Source organism: Symphalangus syndactylus, chromosome 18, assembly GCF_028878055.3.
Source record: "Symphalangus syndactylus isolate Jambi chromosome 18, NHGRI_mSymSyn1-v2.1_pri, whole genome shotgun sequence".
NCBI classification, from domain to species: Eukaryota; Metazoa; Chordata; class Mammalia; order Primates; family Hylobatidae; genus Symphalangus; species Symphalangus syndactylus.
The window spans coordinates 78,653,259-78,675,476 of record NC_072440.2 but is presented as its reverse complement, the minus strand read 5'-3'; the positions used below and the strand labels follow the sequence as shown (position 1 = coordinate 78,675,476).

At 42.3% G+C, this 22,218-nt stretch overlaps 1 protein-coding gene across 11 annotated transcripts in view; it reads left to right on the top strand.

Annotated features, from left to right (window-relative positions):
- The first annotated feature begins 990 nt into the window (after window positions 1–990).
- RASGRP3 (RAS guanyl releasing protein 3) overlaps window positions 991–22,218 on the top strand; it is an 86,444-nt gene continuing 65,216 nt past the window's right edge. The window contains exon 1 of one of the 11 annotated variants that reach the window (XM_055251450.2): window positions 991–2,086. The gene's annotated coding sequence lies outside the window, so the exon portion shown is untranslated. The remainder of the gene's footprint in view (window positions 2,087–22,218) is intronic. The other 10 variants (XM_063623741.1, XM_063623742.1, XM_055251452.2 and 7 more) reach the window with 10 other exon arrangements.

Here is a 22,218-nt window from a genome sequence, read left to right as displayed (position 1 = left end):
GGTCATTTAAAAGTGCCCCCTCTCTGTCTTGCTCCTGCTCTGGCCATGTGACTCATCTCCTCCCACTTTGCCTTCCACCATGATTGTAAGTTTCATGAGGCCTCCCCAGAAGCTGAACAGATGCCAGTATCATGCTTCCTCCATAGCCTGCAGAACCGTGAACCAATTAAACCTCTTTTCTTTATAAATTACCCTGTCTCAAGTATTTATAGAAATGCAAGAATGGACTAATACAACTTAACTTTCCTGAGGCTGTTGTCTCTGTTGGGCATTGAAGAGTTTCTAGAAGTCCCTGTTTTTTTATGTGGCATGCAAAGGATCATCAGAATAATTAACCCAGTCAATTGTAAACAAAGTGATTGATGGATGCCATCAGATCACAAAAGTTTCTATTACCGTAAATACAAGGGGGTAAGTAAATCAAAGTAATGTTTCAAATCCACGTAGGCCTCTTTTTCTGTTTCTAATTGAAGATTGTCACATCAACGCATAAACAAAAATGCCTTTGAGGGAAATGTGTATTTTATGCATTGCATTTTTATATCTGAAGTTTATTTCTATTACTAATTTTAAATGCTGAGGAAGGGATTTGTTTTGGTGCTTACAAAATTTTCCCATTTGCTCTTTGGGCTCTCACAAGTTGACAACAAATTACTCCCCTGATAGTATGGTGAGACTGAGGGTTTTTTGTCTTTTTCTCTTATTCTAGAAAACACTGTATCCTCTGTATGGAGGGAAATTTCTGGTTTGATTAACACTGTAAATAATTATGAGACAAAGCCTAAATATAAAAGATTACTCACACAGGCTCTTATACTGAGTAAGATATTATGTATTAAAAATCAGGGTTAATAGTTTAACAGGCTCGTTATGGTTCAGAAATCCCCGTGGGGACTTAAACCATCTTTTCTGGATGTTCACTTTGCCAAATAGGCTGCCTCTATGTCATATCTCTACCTGAAGGGCGGGCTCAGACACTGATTAGGGGAAGTGTCACCCTTACTATACCAAGAAGTCAGACATCCAAGGTCAGACACTACGCAAAGTCAGATACTTCAAGGGCTTTCCTTGGAAGGGAGGATGAAAAGGGAAGGATGGGAACATCAGCTCAGGTGAGACATATGAATTCAACAAAACATCAGGGATGGTTTGCCACGTTTGCGAGCAGCACAGAAAACGGCAGTTTGTTCCAAGTTCCCAGCACACCAAAGGGGGCAGTAGTGTGTCTGTAAAGTGCGTTGTCAACTTGGTGATAATTTCTGTTTGCATTCACACTCACTGGCTGATAATCTCAACTGCTCGATGCAATTCAACAGATAACAATGCGGAAGTCTGGTCTAAAGCTACCTGAAATCACTTCCAAGAGCTCTTCAGACAAAGCTGCCTTTGACAGTCTTCATTAACCCCTCCCATATTTGCCCCTCAGCGTCCCTCCGCTTAGCAGCCCCGGCGTTTGAAGTCCAACCTAAGCATTCTTAGATGGTGAGTGAGGGTCTGCCTTCCCCAGGACCAGCCACCTAGTCAGGCTTGTGGCTGGTCTAACAAACTGGAGCCTGAGATTCTGAGAAAACGAAACCAAACAGTTGTACTCCGGGGTTAACACAGAGCAACTTCCACCTGCTGTGCGAGTTGGTGACCCTTTCTCTTGCTGTTCGAGAGCCCCAGTGAAAACTTGAGTGAGATGAGAGAGCATAGAGCCTGCCAGTCTCCCCCTCTGCACACACACACACACACACAAACACATTTAACTTTCCACTTGCAGTGACCTGCCCTTCAGTGTGACTTATCAGCTGTTCGGCTTTTGTCACTAAAGGAAAACAAATTGTGGAATATCCCGCTCTGCATGCTCATGAGATGGCTGAGCCAAGTCAGGGGTTATGAGGTGGTTTGCGAGTGAGGAGAAGAATGATCTTCAGTTTCTGACCTCCTGGCACGGTGGCGGGCGGTATTTATCAGGAGGTACATGTGACTGGTTAAGACTCAGAGCCCCAGCTTGAAGGAAACAGCTGCTCTCGGCGTGCTCTGGCACTTGGCAGCTGGACAGGCAGAGTGCTGATGTGAAAAATACCACGACAAAACCACCCTAGTAAGTAACTGGAGAACTTTCCTCTCTCTCTCTCTCTTTCATTCCCTCTCCGTGTGTGTGTGTGTGTGTGTGTGTGTGTGTGTGTGTCGCAAGCCACCAACAACTTTTTATTTTGATTTTGGTTTCCCTCTGGCACGATAGAAGGAGATATTTTATTTGTACCTATTAACAGCCATTGGTGTTTTCACAGCCCTTTTTTAGAACCTGTTATTTTCGGCAATGGTGTCTTGTAACTTTGAGGATGAATGGGGCACATGGCTTCATTCCTGTCTAGGAAACAGATAGTTTGTTCCCCAGTGTTCAGGATTTTTCTGGTCCATGGTGTTTAGGTCCAAAGTCAAGATTCAGGTTATGAAGTAGAGACTTCATTGAAGTGAGTTGATGACTAGATTTGATTTTAATCTGTTTCTACCACTGAAACCTGAAAACGTAGTTGTTTAAAATAACTTGTGAATTTATTGTATGGCTGATTTGATTTTTCCTATTCAGTTTTTGAGAATATCTCATTTAACTGTGTAGAACTATCTGCAATATAGAAGATTGACAAAATAATATTTAGATTCACATTAGAAATCATATTTAGATTTCTTGCATGGTTTCCAACTAATTGAAAGCTGTATTTTATAGCTACTTTTTCTTCCCCCCAACAAGCGAATTCATCTTCATTACTTTCAAATGTTCAGTTGCCCCTGGTCTTCCTTATTTTAGTGTTTTCATGATGCTCGGGCTGTTTCTTCCTTGTTTATGACCTGACTGGGAAAGTGCTGCCTGCAGCTGATGATTAACTCTGGGAGGCCTGGCATCCAAATTACGGAGAGGACCGGCTCTTTCTCAGGTTCATTCAGCAGTAATGGCGCTTGCTCTTGGGCGAGGAGCAAAGCAGGCACCATGCTGGAACTGAGCTGTTGTTCAGTGACTTTTGTCCTTCCTTGGTGGTCACCAGACAGAATGCTTCAGAGGAAAGGCAAAAGGGGAAAAGAGAGAGGGCAGAGCTCTAAACTGATGACCTAAAGCTCTGAAAGTGACAGGTCTTTGAATCAGAGGATGCAGGGAGATAACCAAACAGGTTCCTGTTTCTGGAGATTGCATGGACCTCGAGGAGGGTGGGCAGAAAGGGGCTGTTTTTATTTGAAGTCTTACCAAATAGTTGTTTTGCTTGTGATAAGCCTAGGACAACCTGGAGTGCGCTTGTTTCCTCGTGTGACAAATAGATTCTCACACATGCTCAAGTTATACGGTTTTTTTTCATCCTCTGCCCCCTGCCATGAGGGAACACTGTTCTCTCCCCATCCTTACCACCCTTTGTTGTTTGTGGAGAATGGATTAAAAATGACCCAGGGCACGCCACTTCTGCGGTTGAGTTTCCCTCAACACAGTGGGTCTTTAGTACCACACCAACCAATGTTCTCTGATGGAAGCAGTTTCAGATGCCCTGTCTAAACAAATGGCTAGTCTGACATCGAGAAGTTCTCCGCCTTCTTTTCCATAAAATGTAGAAGAATCCACAAAATCTAGAGTGGCCAATGAGGAAAAATAGTCCCAACTTCTCTGTTCCTCTGTATGGCATTTGTGTGAGGTCATTGGGTCAGCCCGTGGCCATGTGGTCTGTGACTTCCCTGTCTGACTGCTGGGGGAGGGGGGGTCCTCCTGAGTCATTCTTTAGGGAGTTTGTTCCTGGTATAGTTTCAGTTTTTCCACAGGTTTATAGTGGAAGAGAACCCTCTGGTGAAATTGTGTCTCTGGAATCATCGAGCCTCCCATGATAAAATGGAATGTCTAAATGGGAGCAGTTGAATTATCCAACTGCTGTGTTTTTGAGAGCCAACAGACTCTTTTGAAAAACCCATGATACCCTGACTTTTCAAAATATTAATAGCAAAAAAAAATGATTTTATTTGCAGATAGTGCATCCATTGACTCAAAGACTTTTTGACCTGGATAGGAATGATAGAATGTGCGATTTAACTCCTTCATTTCAAAGATGAGGAAGCTGTAGCAAATTTTTCAGGGTCACAGTGCAGAGCCAGAAGAGAGTTCAAGGCTTCTACAACTATTACCATCATAATTTCAACACTAATAACAATCTCTTACATTTATTGTGCACTTACTATGCCAAACGATATGCTAAACAAGTGTATTTATTTTCATAGTCTCCTCACAATAACTCTAGGTGTTATATATTATTATTCCAGTTTTATAGATAGGAAACTGAGGTTCTTGACCACATGTAACACAGACAGGATGGACACCTGGATCTGACTGTAGAACCTGTATACATTTAAAAATAAAAGTGGAATCCCACACATTTAAATTTAAAAACTCACAACATGCAAATGAGAGTATTTCCAGCACAATATGATTACACACACAATGTGTGTTATGGCCTTTTCGAGCTCTACATGACAGGAAGGGCCAGGTTTCCCCCTGTGACAGTCCAAGCCCAAGCTCTGTAGGATCACTGGCTGGTGGCATGTTTTTCTCTTTGAAAATAGTTCAGTGATGGTCCTGATGTTGGTAAGAACAGCAACCGGGAACTTTGTTATTAACCTCCAGCACAGGGCTCCCATGCCCCTTCTGGCCTTTCCTTCCATTTTTCCTGTCACTCCTTTCCTTTGGAGGACAGCCACTCCACCCATGCCCCACCCCAAATAGCTGGCTTAGTGTTGATAAAGCTATTATCAGACCCGTTCCCTGTGCTCAGCCTGGAAGGTTGGTTGTCTGAGTAGGTTGTTGATGAATAGAAACCATGCCCTCTGCCCCTCTGCTCCGTTTTTTTGAGCTGTGGGTGTAGGGGGTGGGTCACAGGGCAGGGGACTAGCTGGCAGTGGCAAGGGAGGAGAGGTGTGCCTTTCTCCACTGCCTGCACCTGCCATTTACCCTGAGTCATACTTCTCCACACACCAGTTGCATATCTAAAGCTCTGACTGTCTCATGGGTGGGCCATAAACCTGTGGATTTTCTGGGTCATCAGACACGCAGAGCCCTTAAGAAATCTGCCTCCTGAATCCTTTTAAAAATGTTGTTTGGCTGTCCACATTCCTCCACTTTAGGTTAAGTGTCAAAATTAGGGTTGGAGATAACGGGAAAGAGCACCAAGTAGTATGTAATCAGCAGGGGACCTTTGATTAATCAGGAGAAAAATCAAGCAAGTGTGCCATGTGCGGATATCTCTGAGAAAGTTATCACTGTTTCTGCAAGGTCGTTCTGACAAGATGACACATTTTGAAGATCAAGCTATTCATAGCATGAAAGAGGAATTTTTTTTTTTTTTTTTTTGAGACGGAGTCTCGCTCTGTCACCCAGGCTGGAGGGCAGTGGGGTGATCTCGGCTCACTGCAAGCTCTGCCTCCTGGGTTCATGCCATTCTCCTGCCTCAGCCTCCCGAGTAGCTGGGACTACAGGTGCCCGCCACCACACCTGGCTAATTTTTTTCTATTTTTAGTAGAGACGGGGTTTCACTGTGTTAGCCAGGATGGTCTCGAACTCCTGACCTGGTGATCCACCCGCCTCGGCCTCCCAAAGTGCTGGGATTACAGGCGTGAGCCACTGCACCCGGCCCGCATGAAAGAATTTTTAATCTTTAATCCCACCTGCCTGCTGCCTCTAAAACTAAGCCCAACTCAGTAGTAGTCAGTGATATGGTTTGCTAGACCACAACCACTGGGAATTGCCTCCAATCCTTGCTAGGAATTGCTCACTCCTGTAGAAATTGGCATTGTATAGGGGGTGTTGTATGCGTACACGTGAAGTGGACTCAGAATCATGACAGAGTCCACAAGTCATACTCTGGAGCTGATTTGAAAGAAAATAAAATGCTTGATTCGTTTTGGGGTCCTTTCACAATAAGGAAACACATTCTGGGATACAATGCCTATTTTGTTTCTTTGTTTTTGCCCAATTGTGTGTTTCAAAGACATTTGCTTCCAAAAAGTTAACTTTCCTGGATCCTCCTTTCCCTTGGTATTGATTGCTCACTTACAGTCCCTGGAGTTAACAGCTCCTGTGTCATGTTCCCACTGCTCTATGGGATTTGAAGTCTTTGGATTTTTTTGCTGTTTCAAGTGATTATTATAGCTTCAGAGTCTGTGGTGTGTAGAGTCGCTGTGCTTTGATCTTTGAGCTCATCTTTGGTATTGAGAAGACGAACGCCTGCATTTATATATACCGGCATAAGGCACTTTCTTGCACCTTGCCATAATCCCATGAAAGAGGGAGGGTATCATCACCATTGTTTTCAAAGAGGAAACAGAGGACGAGAGAAAATGAGTGACTTGTCTATGGTCATGGGAAAAGTAACTGTCAGAGCTCAACTGTATCTCTTGTCTACTGACTCCAAGTGCCAGGCTTTTTCTGTTAGTTATGCTATCTTTCTTTTGTTTTTTTGTTTTTTTTTTTTTTCTGTTTTTTTGAGACGGAGTTTCACTCTGTTGCCCAGGCTGGAGTGCAGTGGCACGATCTCAGCTCACTGCAAGCTCCGCCTCCCGGGTTCACACCATTCTCTTGCCTCAGCCTCCTGAGTAGCTGGGACTACAGGCGCCCGCCACCACGCCCAGCTAATTTTTTTGTATTTTTAGTAGAGATGGGGTTTCACCATGTTAGCAGGATGGTCTCGATCTCCTGACCTGGTGATCCACCCACCTCGGCCTCCCAAAGTGCTGGGATTACAGGCGTGAGCCACCACGCCTGGCCTAGTTATGCTATCTTTCAAAGAAAGACCAATTTCAACTATTTCATGACCATGCACTTACATAATCTGTGGAATTATCTTTGGTGATAAAAAGTTGTGTAATTTGTATTCTCTTCTGATAAGCAAAGAGTGAATGGATAACCGATTTGCGACATGCCCCTCATGATATTTCCAAAGCCTATGGACATTTGACTTTGGAAACAGGGTCAGCTTAGTCTGCAGACACAGTATTTGCTTAGGGTAATTTTTTTTGTTTGTTTTTTCAGACGGAGTCCCACTCTGTCACCCAAGCTGGAGTGCAGTGGCACGATCTTGGCTCACTACAACCTCTGCCTCCCAGGTTCAAGCGATTCCTTTGCCTCAGCCTCCTGAGGAGCTGGGACTACAGGCGTGTGCCACCACACCCAGCTAATTTTTGTATTTTTAGTAGGACGGGTTTTCACCATGTTGGCCAGGCTGGTCTCGAACTCCTGACCTCAAGTGATCCTTCCACCTTGGTTTCCCAAAGTGCTGGGATTATAGGCATGAGTCACTGCGCCTGGCTAGCTTAAGGTAACTTTTTTTTTTTTTTTTTTGAGATGGAGTCTCGCTTTGTCGCCCAGGCTGGAGTGCAGTGGTGCCATCTCAGCTCACTGCAAGCTCCACCTCCCAGGTTCACACCATTCTCCTGCCTCAGCCTCCCAAGTAGCTGGGACTATAGGTGCCTGCCACCACGCCTGGCTAATTTTTTTGTATTTTTAGGAGAGACGGGGTTTCACTATGTTAGCCAGGATGGTCTCGATCTCCTGACCTCGTGATCCACCCGCCTTGGCCTCCCAAAGTGCTGGGATTACAGGCGTGAGCCACTGTGCCCGGCCGCAGCTTAGGATAATATTTTTAAAGGAACTTAGTGATCATTTTTCTGTCTTGAAGACTCATGTGGTCAAGTTGGAGTTATACCAACTATGGCATGATGTAGCATTCAGCTTTTAGAGACAATTTGGTTGTTTCCTGAGATATGAAAACTGCAGTCTGCTCTTCAGTGTGCATGCTCCTTGCCCAACAAAACCATCAGCATTCTTGAAAGTTCTGCGTGGGTACAGTACCTTTATTCCTGTGGAGGTATAGTGTACTCTAATCACCATGAATAGTGTCCACTGTGATCATTTCCCTCGCATGATTATCTGCCCACAACTGAGAGAGTCTTAACTTGCTAGAATAATGGGGACGCTTCACTGTGTGTCAGTTTCCCAATATGGCAATTCAGTTCATTGTATGACAGCATCTGATTGGCAACAATCAGAATGTTGCCAAGATCATAAAAATGGCAGTGCATGTTGCCTGATGATTTTACAGTGCATATATTGTAATGGCCAGGGCTTAGAGGTAGGGGAAAAAACATGTGGACAGCTTTGTGACAAGAGTCTTTATTATAGTGTTTCTTTCTAAAGTAACTTTTTCTGAGTATGAATGAGAAAGTTAGCCTTCTTTGAATTAAAAAATATCCTGAAAAATATTTAATGTCTGAGCTGACTCAAAGAGGATTTTTCTTTAGTGATTACTGTAATATTCAGAAATTTCTTCACCTTTCAAGAGGACAAAAGGGAACAACAATGATTTTTTTTACAAAAATATGAAATAGTAAGTTAAAAGTATACCTTCCTGGATTATGGTCTGTAGAATGTGGGGTGATAGAAACCTTGATGCCCCTATCGTAAATGGAGAATTCAACTCAATGTATAAATGATTTCTGTGGTTGTAGATATCCCATCTTTTAAGTTTCTATTTGAATAGATTGGTAATTTTATTTTCTGAAGTCTTCTCTATTTGTCAAATGCTGCCTTATCTTTGTTGGTTCAGGTGGATCGATCTCCACCCCACAATAGGTTCTAAGCCTCTTGGAAAGATCATTATGCCATTGATTTGCTAAAGTATTATAAGTGTTCTCAGAGTTTCAACTCTGAGGTGCAACTTTGACAGAGAACTAGTAACATGAGGAAAATAATATGGAAAAAAATTAAATTCACATCTAATCCCAGAAGCATGTTTTAGCCACTATCTTTTTTTTTGAGACGGATTCTCACTCTGTCACCCAGGCTGGAGTGCAGTGGCACAATCTCAGCTCACTGCCACCTCCATCTCCCGGCTTCAAGTGATTCTCTTGCCTCAGCCTCCTGAGTAGCTATGACTATAGGCACCCGCCACCATGCGTGGCTGATTTTTGTATTTTTAGTAGAGACGGGGTTTTGCCATGTTGACCAGGCTGGTCTTGAATTCCTGACCTTAAGTGATCCGCCCGCCTCGGCCTCCCAAAGTGCTGGGATTGCAGGTGTGAGCCACTGCGCCTGGCCTAGTCACTACTTTTCTGTTGTTGAATTGTTTCAAAATCACAGACAAATAACCGCATTTGAGTGTATGTATGCAGTTGTAATTGCTTGTCCTTTTCCCATCTGGGGTGTTTGTACTATGCTAGAGACCTTAATAGTTAATTAATTGACCAAAAGGATGGCCTCGATCTCCTGACCTGCTAGAGAACTATGCTAAGCTACGCTATGGAAGAACTCAGGCAGAGAGGTGATCAATCTGTGATGGAATCAGACTCCATTAAAAAAAAATTGCCTTAGTCACTTCTCTGTTTTGTTTTGAGAAAGTAAAAATTTCCCCTCCATCCAGCAATTCAAATTTGGCTGAACCAAGTTTCCTTGGAGTCTTTTACCTAAATTAACTTCGGGAAGATACCAGGAGGAATTCTTTCCTAGGAATGTGCACACACGGGTTGGTTTTACAGAACTCCTTTGACCTGGAATGAAAGGAGTAAAGAAAAAATGTCCTTTTCTGGCCACACTCTAACAACTTGCTTGTGACTATCACGGATGAATCTCTTCAAGTCTCAAGTTAATATAGATTTCTGGAGTTCATAAACTACTCAAGAATTTTAAACAGTTTTAAATAAGAATTGGGTATAATCTCCATATTTGGTTCTGGAAAACTCATACCATGAGTTCAATTTGACTGAATTTTGAATTCTGCTCAGCTTTCAGTTCTGTTTTTTAAAAGTAGAAAGTATTCCATTTATGCATGGAATGCTTGCCGTTCAAAATCATATGAGTTGACATGATGTTTTAGAGATCTTTATTTTTTTATGGTAAGGACAGCGCCCAGTCTGAATGGTGGTGCTGGAGATTTCTCTGTAATCCATTTCTCTCCCCAGTCACTCTTGATTCTGAAATGAATCCATCTCTTTCTACTTTCCTTCTCTTGTAGGCATTTAAATTGTGTCTGCTATTGAGAGAGGAAATAAAATAACACTTATTTTCACATCATTCAGAGGTAGACAGCATTAGCACTCTTGCAGAAGAAAAAAATAAATTTTAGAGAAGTCATATACCTTGTAGAAGGTCACAAGCCAGTGAGTAAGAGTCTAGTCCTAGTCTGCCTGGAAACAAAGTAGGTGCCTTTTTCATCCAATCACCCTGTCTCTCACTATCTCTGTGTTAAAACTGATGCCCTCGGCCGGGTGCGGTGGCTCACGCCTGTATTCCCAGCACTTTGGGATGCTGAGGCAGGCGGATCACCTCAGGTCGGGAGTTCGAGAACAGCTTGACCAACAAGGAGAAACCCAGTCTCTACTAAAAATACAAAATTAGCCAGGTGTGGTGGTGCATGCCTATAATCCCAACTACTTGGAAGGCTAAGGCAGGAGAATCACTTGAACCCAGGAGGCAGAGGTTGCGATGAGCCAAGATTGCACCATTGCACTCCAGCCTGGGCAACAAGAGTGAAACTCCATCTCAAAACAACAACCAAACTCTATGAAAAGGGAAGCCATTCTGTGGAGTTGAGATTCTGCTGTCCTTGTCATGCAATTGACATTATGTCATGTCATGCCTAATACATACCCATTTCTATTAGAAGGATGCTGTAGGACAAAGAAATATCCCTGGACTCTGGATTTGTGATTGCACCCTGCAGTCTCTTTTTAGCTTCTACCCAGAACACATTCAGTTTTTATTATTGAGGTGTTCTCTCAACTGTGCTGCTCTGCATCTTTGGCAGGGTGCTACTGCAGAGCTAAGCCTTTGGCAACACTCAAAAATCATCATACTATCTCAGATGGTGACAGGTATGAAAAAGATCTTGACCGTTGGACTAGCTGATTAACTAGCAGTGACAGTTTGCTTTAAAATATATTTGGTTTTTACAAGAAGTGACATAATATTGGCACCAAGAGGGACAATCATATTCATTCCCATGAAATGCTTCTTGGGGCCATGATTACAGATAGATAAAAGGACCAAGCAGACCTTGAAGCAGAACCAGTGTAAAATATCTCATGCTATTTTAATTCTTTATGTTTTTAGAAGGAATATTGCTTTCAGCCTCTCTTTGGAATTTGCGGGAACTTAGGTTGACTTAAGCCAATGATGGTGGATTTATTATGTAAGAATTGAAGGTTTGTCTTTTTCAGCTACAAAGATGACTGAGACATGTGTCATGCATAAAATTCTGCAACTATTTGGAACACCATCTCACGTCTAACTTGTGGATGAGAGGCTAATATATTTGGAAAATTGTTTTGTGCTTTAATCACCAGTTTTAGAAATTTTTCTCAACCAAAACTTCAGGAAGTACAGTCTAGTAGAATCCAGGATTTTCATGTAGGTAACAAAAGTAAGGGACAACATCCAGAATATATTTTCATACAGAATGATTCACTTGGTATTTCTTTTCTTTTCTTTTCTTTTTTTTTTTTTTTTTTGAGAGAGAGAGAGTCTCACTCTGTCACCTAGTCTGGGGTATGGTAGCACAATTTTGGCTCACTGCTACCTCTGTCTCCTAGTTCAAGTGATTCTCCTGCCTCAGCCTCCTGAGTAACTGGGATTACAGGTGCCCACCACCACACCCAGCTAATTTTTGTATTTTGTTTCAGTAGAGATGGGGTTTTGCCATATTGGCCAGGCTGGTCTTGAACTCCTGACCTCAAGTGATCTGCCTACCTCGGCGTCCCAAAGTGCTGGGATTATAGGTGTGAGCCACTGTGCCTGGCCTCACTTGGTATTTCTAAACATATGCTTTTGTGCTGCATATTGCACAAACATGAAGAATATAGAATTTATACCATAGGATTTTACTGTTTAAATAGATCAATATTTTTAAAAGGTTACAATAATCATCTTACAATACATAAATGTATATTCTGTAAAAGAGAATGTTTCCAAAATGTTCTGTGGGAATTCAGAGAAAGGAGATAACTAACTATATCAGGATGAATCAGGGATGATTCCCTTGGGTTGGTGACATTTAAGCTGGGTACAAAAGGATAAAAAGTCATTGTTCAAGAAGAAAAAGACTATATTTGAAAGAGTGCATTCCAGGACTAACGTGTAACTTGATAGAGCTGAAACATAGAGTACATGTTGGAAGAGGGAGGGGAGAAAAGGAGCAAAGATAAGGTGGTTCTGGGTGGTTAACAGTAGTGTTTGCCCTTCTGAAGCATATTGGTACTTTTGAGAACCCTTATATATGGCAAATTTCAACCATATGTAAAAATATGGCCGGGCACGGTGGCTCACGCTTATAATCCCAGCACTTTGGGAGGCCGAGGCGGGCGGATCACGAGGTCAGACGATCGAGACCACGGTGAAACCCCGTCTCTACTAAAAATACAAAAAATTAGCCGGGCGTGGTGGCGGGCGCCTGTAGTCCCAGCTACTCGGAGAGGCTGAGGCAGGAGAATGGCGTGAACCCAGGAGGCGGAGCTTGCAGTGAGCCGAGATTGCGCCACTGCACTCCAGCCTGGGCGACGCAGCGAGACTCCGTCTCAAAAAAAAAAAAAAAAAAAAGACAAAATAGGCCGGGCACGGTGGTTCATGCCTGTAATCCCAACACTTTGGGAGGCCGAGGCGGGTGGATCACAAGGTCAGGAGATCGAGACCACGGTAAAACCCTGTCTCTACTAAAAATACAAACAATTAGCCGGGCGCGGTGGCGGGCGCCTGTAGTCCCAGCTACTCCGGAGGCTGAGGCAGGAGAATGGCGTGAACCCGGGAGGAGGAGCTTGCAGCGAGCCGAGATCGCGCCACTGCACTCCAGCCTGGGCGACAGAGCAAGACTCCGTCTCAAAAAAAAAAAAAAAGACAAAATTAATTATAATTAACCCCCATTTATTATCTAACTTTAACAATTTTCAATTCATGGTCATTCTTATTTAATTTATATATCCCTACCGATGTTCTCCCCTTCCCATATTAGCTTTGAAGTAAACCCCAGATATTTCATCATTCCATCTGTAAATATTTTAGTATGTGTTTCTAAAAGATAAGCTCTCTTAAAAAGTTCACAATGTCATTCAGACATCCAAAATAATTAATAATAATTCTTAACTATTATTGTAGTTTGTCAAGTAGAGGGATGACATGAATACATTTGCATTCTGGAAAAAAATGTCTGAAGGCAATAAGGAGGACAGATCAGAGAAAGAAAAATACCAAAGACCAAAAGAAGATTTCAAAGATAGGTTTGAACCAAGACAATGATAATAGAGAGGGTGGAAGAATTTTCAAAATGTTTAAAAGATAAAGTTGATAGTTCTTGAGATTAATTGTATTTGGGTATGCAGGAAAGGAGGGAGTTAAAGAAGTTTTGGAGGTTTTAATTTGAATAATCAGCATATGAATATGCCATTAGCCTATATAGGGAAAGGATTCCTTGAAAAGCAGTTAGCCTGGTTCAGCATTATACAGAGACTATAGGAAACAAATAAAAAATCTTCCTATTACCCTCAAACAAAACTTTGAGATTTCCACCTGTAGTCCTAGCTACTCTGAAGGCTGAGGCAGGAGGATTGCTGGAGTCCAGAAGTTTGAAGCCGGTTTGGGCAACATAGTGAGACCTCATCTCAAGAAAACAACAACAAAACTTTGAGACTCAGAGCATTTGGAATAATTCTGATTGCTGCACCTTAAGAAAGGCATTAATGCCAGCCATGGTGGCTCATGCTTGTAATTCTAACGCTTTGAGAGGCTGAAGCAGTAGGATCACTTGAGCTCTGGAATTCCGAGACCAGCCTGGGCAACATAGTTGCAGACAGCAGTACACTTCATTCCTAAACATTTTATCATGTATATATGTATATTACCAACTGGAGTTAGTTATTGCAGAATTTATATTTCATACAAGAGAGATTAAACTTATACATTTATTTTCTCAATGGGAAAAGCCATGATTCAAGTAAGATTAACAGAATTCATGGCTGATTCTTACTTGATTATTTATGAAAGCAAGAAACTGAGAACCTCTTGATTTTCAAAAGTTGTTGCCATACAGAGCAGCCACATCCTACTACAAAACAGCCTTTGAGTAACTAGCAAGTATTGTCCTGGCAAAGCACGTTCCTCTCAATAAGTGTTAATTGAATTTGAATGTAAAGAAACTGACACCTAGAAACGCAAGCTTTTTGCCAGTAACTGACAGAGCTGGTACTAGAACAAATTACTTCTAATAGTTTCTCACTGAGCAACGCTCCTTACCTCTAACAACTCTGAATAGTAATAATGGAACACAGAAGATGCTTTATTAGTAAAAAAGTAATGCCTTCTATGTCAAGTCATTGTGAGATTGCTGAAGGCTCAATGGGACTGAGTAGCTGGGCCATAGGAAGGGAGGTAAAATGCTCTCACAAAAAAAGAACTCTGTATACACAATGGAACAAAGAATGCCTGTGTTCATATTTATCTTCTGACTTCCTCCAGAAGAGGATTAAAGCAGCTGATGACAAAAAGCAAAAATAAAACACAACTGAAAATGATTAGCAAAGGAATAAAACAAGGGCCAAAATCCACCAGTTAGTCAGGCGGGGAATACATTTGGACCTAGAAAGCTTTAAAATGTTCTCAATTATGTCAAATTCTGACATGTTAAATCTTGCTGATTGGTTCAAGAATTAAAAATCAAGTTGAGATGTCTAAAAGACATGTTCATTCAAATGTTTTTTGTTGATGAAGATATCGAGCATTCATTTGGGAACTGAAAAACTCAGTCAAATAGCCAGGCATTTGCCTACACAAGAAACAGACATTCTGATACCAGAAAAGATTTTAGAGATGTGATTGATTTTTTTTTTTTGGTTTCCATTTTGATGTTATGGCATTAGTCTGTATCAGTGGTTCTCAACTGAGAGTGATTTTGCCTTCCAAAGGACATTTGGCAATGTCTGGGGACATTTTTGGTAGTCTCCACTGGGAGTGGCAGTGGAGTATTACTGGCATCTAGTGAGTAGAGACCAAGGATGCTGCTAAACATCCCAAAATGCTCACGACAGCCCTGCATGACAATCAATTATCCAACCAAATAGGTCAATAGTATCGAGGTTGAGAAATCTTGATCTGTGTGAAACAATTAAAAATCTCACTCAAACACGCCTTTAAAGACACTTTAGATGAGTTACATGCAACATTTTTGCTTGTCTGCTGCTGAGCAGTAAGTGGTGATGGCCTAATACACTTGCAGAAATACTGCTGCACTGGCGTCAAGGTGGAGATGAGATGTCAAATGGCCAGTCCTTCAGAATGAAAAGCCAAGTTGAATGGTTCACAACACAAGCTGACAGCACTCTTTGGTGTCCAAAAGATCAGATGTTGGCAGGCAAGGATACTGATATTTAGTCAGCAGAAAATATTCAAAGCAATGAAGGACACATTGTTGTTTCTGGGGATTTTTTTGTGGGTTTTTTTTTTTTGGCAAAGTCTGGCTCTGTTGCCCAGGCTGGAGTGCAGTGGTGCAATCTTGGCTCACTGTAACCTCTCTGCCGCCCAAGTAGCTGGGACTACAGGCAGGCACCACCACACCTGACTAATTTTTGTATCATTTGTAGAGAAGGGGGTTTCACCATGTTGGCCAGGCTGGTCTTGAACTTGTGAGCTCAAGCACTCCTCCCGCCTCAGCCTCCCCAGGTGCTGGGATTACAAGTGTGAGCCACTGCTCCCAGCTGACGCATTGTTGATGAGGACAGAACAAAGGATCTTTATGTCATAAGTCATGGAACAGTTGATCCTGGGACTTGGGAAGTTCATTTCTCTGTTTCTGGCTTTTTTCATCTTCAAAAACTCAGGAAAAGAGAACTGAGGGCATCAGAGCAGGCTGATTTGATACACTCTTGCTGCCAACCCGATGACTGTATATCTCTGATTTATGTGATTCTTTCTCATGTTCCCCTTACTAATTATAACTAGTATCCATGTTTGTAACCATGTTCTTCTTCTTCCTTATTTCATATTATAACTGGAACCCATCCTCTTCCCTTTGGTTATCTTCTCTTCCTTCTGAGTTTTCAGCTTCCTCTACTAGATTCTCCTCATCAGTGCATAGGTGTGCTTCAGTAACTCTCATCTTTTAAAAATATCCTTTGCTTGCCACAACCTCTGCCAACTTCTCTTCACTGCAATTCTAAACAAACTTGTTGAGCTCATATTCTACACGTTATCTTTGTTTCTTTACCTCTCATTTACTCTTGCACTCACACCAACCTAGCCTCTGCCCACAGTTCTGTAAAACTACCTTTGTCAAGGTCACCAGTGACCTCCTTGTGTTAAATTCTAAAAAAACAGATAATTTCCCTTTCTCTTATTTAACTTTGCAGTAGCATTCAACATGATTGACAGCTTCAGCTTCCATTCTATCCCTGGCCTCATGGCACAGCATGCTTTTAAGTTTTCCTTCTCTTTCTCTGACAGGAGCTCCTCAAGATGCTTTGCTGCTCCTCCTCCCCTCTCTCACCTCTAGATGATGGAAAGCCCAAGGCTTAAGAGTGGGTCCTCTTGTCCTGCCTCTTTATACTTTCTTCCAGAGCGATCTGAACCATTGCCATGGCGCTAAATACTGCTCACCTGGTGATAACGCCCAATTGTAAATTCCATCTCAGATCTTTCCCTGGAGTTCCAAATTGTATATGTAACTGCAACTCAAGATCCACACATAGAGTTTCTCATCTGGCCTGTTTAGTTCACTGCCGGATACCCAGGCCCTGGCATAATGTCTGGAAGGTAGAGACATATTTGTTGAGCCAGTAAAGTATGATTTGGATACTGGGCCTAAAACAGACACATTTTTTTCTGTGACAAGGTAAGAGTTAGCTGCTTTTGTTGTCAGAGTTACACTTTTATTAGATTAAAAGATAACATTTAGACCAGGCACGGTGGTTCATGCCTGTAATCCCAGCACTTTGGGAGGCTGAGGCAGGTGGATTGCTTGAGGCCAGGAGTTTGAGACCAGCCTGGGCAACATGGGGAAACCTCATCTCTACTAAAAATACAAAAATTAGCTGGGCGTGGTGGTGCATTGCCTATAGTCTCAGCTGTTTGGGGGACTGAGGCAGGAGACCCACTTGAACCTGAGAGGCAGAGGTTGCAGTGAGCCAAGATCATGCCACTCCACTCCAGCCTGGGCAACAGAGTGAGACTGTGTCTCAAAAAAAAAATAAATAAAGTAACACTTAAGTGTCACCCAGAAAAAAGAAAGAAACAAGGTACTATTTAATAACTGCTTATTGGTTGATGGATAGATTGATTAATCAATTGGAAGTGTATTAATACTTAATCTTTTTGTATTCCAACTTATTTATTTATAACATAGAAATAATGCTATTATTTGCCAAATCATTTTAAAGGACATTTTTAATATCCCGTGGAGAAAGACATTAACTACATACAAAATTGCACACAAGATGGTGTAGAGATTGCGTGTATTATCAATTTCCTTAGTCTGAGGACTGCATTGCGTTTGCATCTGAACTCTTGTGGTTTGCGAGCCAACAAAATATCATCAGTCCTCACTGTTACAAGTTTTATTTGAAAGCTACCATTGGATAGTGTTTTTGTGATGTGGCTAGAATTATATAATTGTCTATGCAGCCTCACAACCATCTCTCAGCTGCCCTGCACTGAGAGGTGCCAGGTGAGGCTGGTGGACAGCACAGCACAGTAGCCCGTGGCTGAGGCCTAGGATAGAGCACAGTGGACTCTGGCATCTGGCCAAGGTGCTGAAGGGTAACGGGGGTGAACAAAGTGGAGAAGGAAGCAACTTCATGGGCAGGAGTCAGGAGTAGTAGATCTAGAGCTGGACAGGATCATAGGTACTTCTGCAAAAGAGAAAACCTGTTTTCAGAATTGAATGTTCAGCCTGAGGTTGCTCATGGAATCTTGAGAGGAGATGAAAATTTCAGTATCTTAAATTTTTTGACTCCAAACAACTGATGGTGAGAATCAGGAGGTGAAGTTATTTTTCCTCTCCTTTTGCATTGGGCAAGTCCATTTGCTTTAAGGTAATAAAAAATGACATCAAATGGTAGAACCTCAGGAATATTGATTTCCCTTTGTCTTCTTCAGAAATCCTCTGGGGCAATTGGCCTTTGTGTGTTTGAGTAGAGGTTATAAAACTTTTATTACAGACACCCTTCGAGCCCCCAAGGAAGGCTGTGGGCCTTTGCCCTAGAAAGAAGCCCACGGATACAAATACACAAAATTCTGTGTATGATTTCAGGGTTGTATAGATCTCCGATCCTTGGTTGAGAGCCTAGATGTAGACTGAATTTTGTACCCCCAGCATCCATAAGTTGAAGCTCTAACCCTCAATGTGACTGTGTTTGAAGATAGAGCCTATAAAGAGGTAGTTACGGTTAAACAAGGTCACAAGAGTGGGGCTGTAATCTCTGATAGGGCTGGTGTCCTTATAAGAGGAAGGGACACCAGACTTCTCTCTCTCTGCCATGTGAGAACACAGGAAGAAGGTGGCCATCTGCAAGCCAGAAAGAGAGTCCTCACAGGGACTTCTCAGCCTCCAGAGCTGTGAGAAATAAATTTCCGTTGTTTAAGGCACCCAGTCTATGGTGTTTTGTTATACCAGCTTGGGCTAAGACAGGCCTCTACCCAGGAAGCTGCCCTGGCCCATAATGTAGCTGTGCTCACGCTTACTGATCCATGGAGGGATCAGGATGGGGAGGGGAACGTTCTAGTGAGCAAATGTTCTGGGTAGGCGTATGGGAGCCTTGGTGCACTGAAGCAAGTCAGCCAGTAGTACCATGCCTGGCTCGCTCTGCCCAGGCTTCATGAGTCCGCAGTGACAGGGTGAAGTATGAAGGTCACCCAGAAGAATGATGTGCCATCATGCTGAGTGTGTACCTCTTCTTTAGGTGTTCGTTTCACTGGGCAGGTTGTCTACCAGAACCAAGGGTTGCCTCTTTGAATTTTCTTTCAAGCAGTTAATAAGAGGCATGCATCCTCCTAGACACAATTATCCATTTAGTAAAGCAGGCAAGTATCTCCCCATGGCTAAGATTGGAGCCACCTGAGCCCTAAACAGCTGACAATGTGGGAAGCATTTGCTCCAGACAAATCCACTTATCCCATCCCTATCCCTCTTGAGAAAGCTGCCGTTGTCTGATGTGGGTAGAATTTGGGGACAACAACAACGAGAGCTGCAGTATGCAGACTAGCTGGTCCAACACCTGGGAGAGCAGGGGCAGAGTCCCTAGTGGTGCTGTCAGAGTGAGTTTGGACTGGGCAGAGGAGCACTTGAAAGTCTTTCTGGAAGGGTTAAAAAGAGAAGCCAAGGTTTGAGTGGCTAAAAGAAACCAGCAAAATCTGTGGGATTCAATGTGACAGGAGTAAATGAATAGTGTCAGGACCCAAGTGTTGGAGCCAGAGAACCAATGGTTTTTGCCAAGGCCCATTTAGAGTTCCCAGACTCCACCTTCTCCAGCTCACCTCCACCAAGTCACCTTCACCCATCTCACAGATATCCAGACCTGCTTCAGATGCCTGGCACCCAACAGCCAGGGATTAGAGCTTTTTATTGAAATCGCTGCTATCATTTTAGACCAGACTGCTGAATAAAAAAAAAAAAAAAAACTTTTGACAAGGAGAGATGACCAGATTGGAATAATCTTGACAAAATTAAAAAAATAGGTGCCTTTGAAATCAGACCAGTGAGCAGAAATTCCATGACTGATGATAGCATAAAGCTGTTTCATTTCTCCATATCAAAATGGCAAAAGGGTGGCTTGTGTCAGAAAACCCAGATGTTTTTAAAGCAAGTGCATTAGTTCAAAGTCAGCCTACTGCCTCATATGCTTTTTACGTCTTAGAGACCCCAGTATGAGTCTGGATTCTATAGAAGCTCACTGTGATGGAATATTTTCCTTTCTTTTACTAACTCACCATTTACAACTTAGGCAAATCACCTTATCATTTTGGCCTTGTGGCTCTCCTTTATAGAATGAGGTAGTTAAACTGGCAACTAAGCAAAAAAAATCGCCTTGAAAAGTGGAAATATTCTGTGTCACCTATTAGCACAACCTCTTTCTCTGTTGGAGCTACGGTTTTCTCTGAGTAGACTAAAAACACTATCAGAAGACGTGAATGACCAAGATGATGAAAGCAGGTGCTTAGAGACCAAGGCTCGCAGCTGCACTGATCAGTAAATAACCCTTCCCTGGTTTCTGGTTTTTCTTTTTAGAGTAATAAACAACAACAAAAGTAGAGTACCAGTTCACCTTGTATAGTCACTAATTATACAAGTGACTCATTCTAAGGGCTAGAAATTATCCTACAGGAAATTATCCTGAAGGGTCTACAGTGATGAATATCTGTGTTTTCCTTGAGTCTGACATGGAAAAGTAAGCTGTGACTCGTAGTCAACAAATCCAAACCAACCTAGAGAGGATGTGGGAGAGAGTGAAACTATATACTCACTATAGTGTGTGGAATCTGAAAATGTTTGCCTCTAAGCACGAATAGGTACATATTTTTTTCTCAGGTAGCCCAATGTACATTCTAGTTTCTCTAAATCTTTACAAAGTAAAGTATTGAGGGGGCATTGGCACCCAGTTCCATGCTCTTTAGAAATCATTAATGACTATTTTGCTGATTATGAGAACTTTTTCTATTAATATAAAAGAATAAACCAGAAATCTGAGGAAACTCTAAAACTTGAAGGCAATCTAGACATTTAGAGGATATTACAAGTGGAAATAAATACTAATGTCTTAGACTAACCAAGCTTGACAAATGCTGCAGAAATCTCCAAATTTACTTTCTTGTTTAGGCAAGAGGTGAAATTTGTGTTGCAATTTGAAATTACGTTTTGAGTAAACATATGCCAGAAGGCTTAAGCGAGCATAGTAACTGTCTTGGCATTCTTCCTTGTCCACAAACAGTAACATTCCAAAGATCTGCACTTTGAAAGATCCTCCTTAGCTTTTGCATCTGTGGTGTCAGTAGGCAGCCCAGTGAGTCTGAGGTAGGGCTTGTAAGTGCAGATGTCTACGACAGCAATCCCTGACACTTTTGGCACAAGGGACAGATTTCGTGGAAGACTGTTTTTCCACGGACAGGGCAGGGGGTGGGGGTTGGGAAGATGGTTTTGGGATGAAACTGTTCCACCTCAGATCATCAGGCAGTGATCAGATTTTCATAAGGAGCACACAACCTAGATCCATTGTTTGTGTAGTTCATTCACAATAGGGTTTGCGGTCCTGTGAGAATCTAACGCTGCAGCTCATCTGACAGGAGGGAGAGCTCAGGCAGTAATGTTCCCTCACCTGCATTCACCTCCTGCTGAGCAGCCTGGTTCCTAACAGGCCATGGACCAGGCCATGGCCCAGGGGTTGGGGACCCCTGGTTTACAGGACCAGGATTATAATGATGTAATGAGTGAAATGAATTAAGAATAAGAAAAATTCTGGACGAGGCATGGTGCCTCATGCTCGTAATCCCAGGACTCTGGGAGGCTGAGGCAGAAGGACTGCTTGAGCCCAGGAATTTGAGACCAGTCTGGGAAACATAATGAGACCTCATCTCTTAAAATAAAAAAAGAACAATTCTTTCTCTGTTTGGAACAAGTGATAGTTCACTTTCCTCTTAAATCTACTGAAAGAGAAAAGGCACATAGTGGGATGGTAAATGGTAATGTCACTTGGTCTCAATTTGGGGAGACAGCAGAAGGTAGGAGGGACTTTGGGGAACTGGGAGTCAGTCAGTTGCTCAGCTCCATCCAAATGTTGCCTCATGGGGATGCAGCCCTAAAATAAGCAGAACCAATTTTTCCACAAGAATCTAGAAAACTGGATTTTTAAAGTAAAGTTTCAGATTTGTACATTTTCACAATTAATTCGAAATTTTTGAAACTTTGTGAGAGCCAATCCTGTATGGGCCTAACAAAAAATATACATCTAGGGGCTAAATCTGTTTATAACCTGTAGATGTTGAGTGAGGTAGAACTTATTAGCTTGCACCATCTTCGATTTGGAGAAAGGACGAAGATTCATGGTTCATTATTTGTAAGTCTTTAAATAGGCTTTATCAGATAAAGAGAAAAAAGTTTAAAAAGCAAAGCATTTGAGGACAATATTTATAGTGTGTGGACAGGAACTCTGCTCTTGCATTTCATTCCTATAGCATCAGAGCCAGAGTTC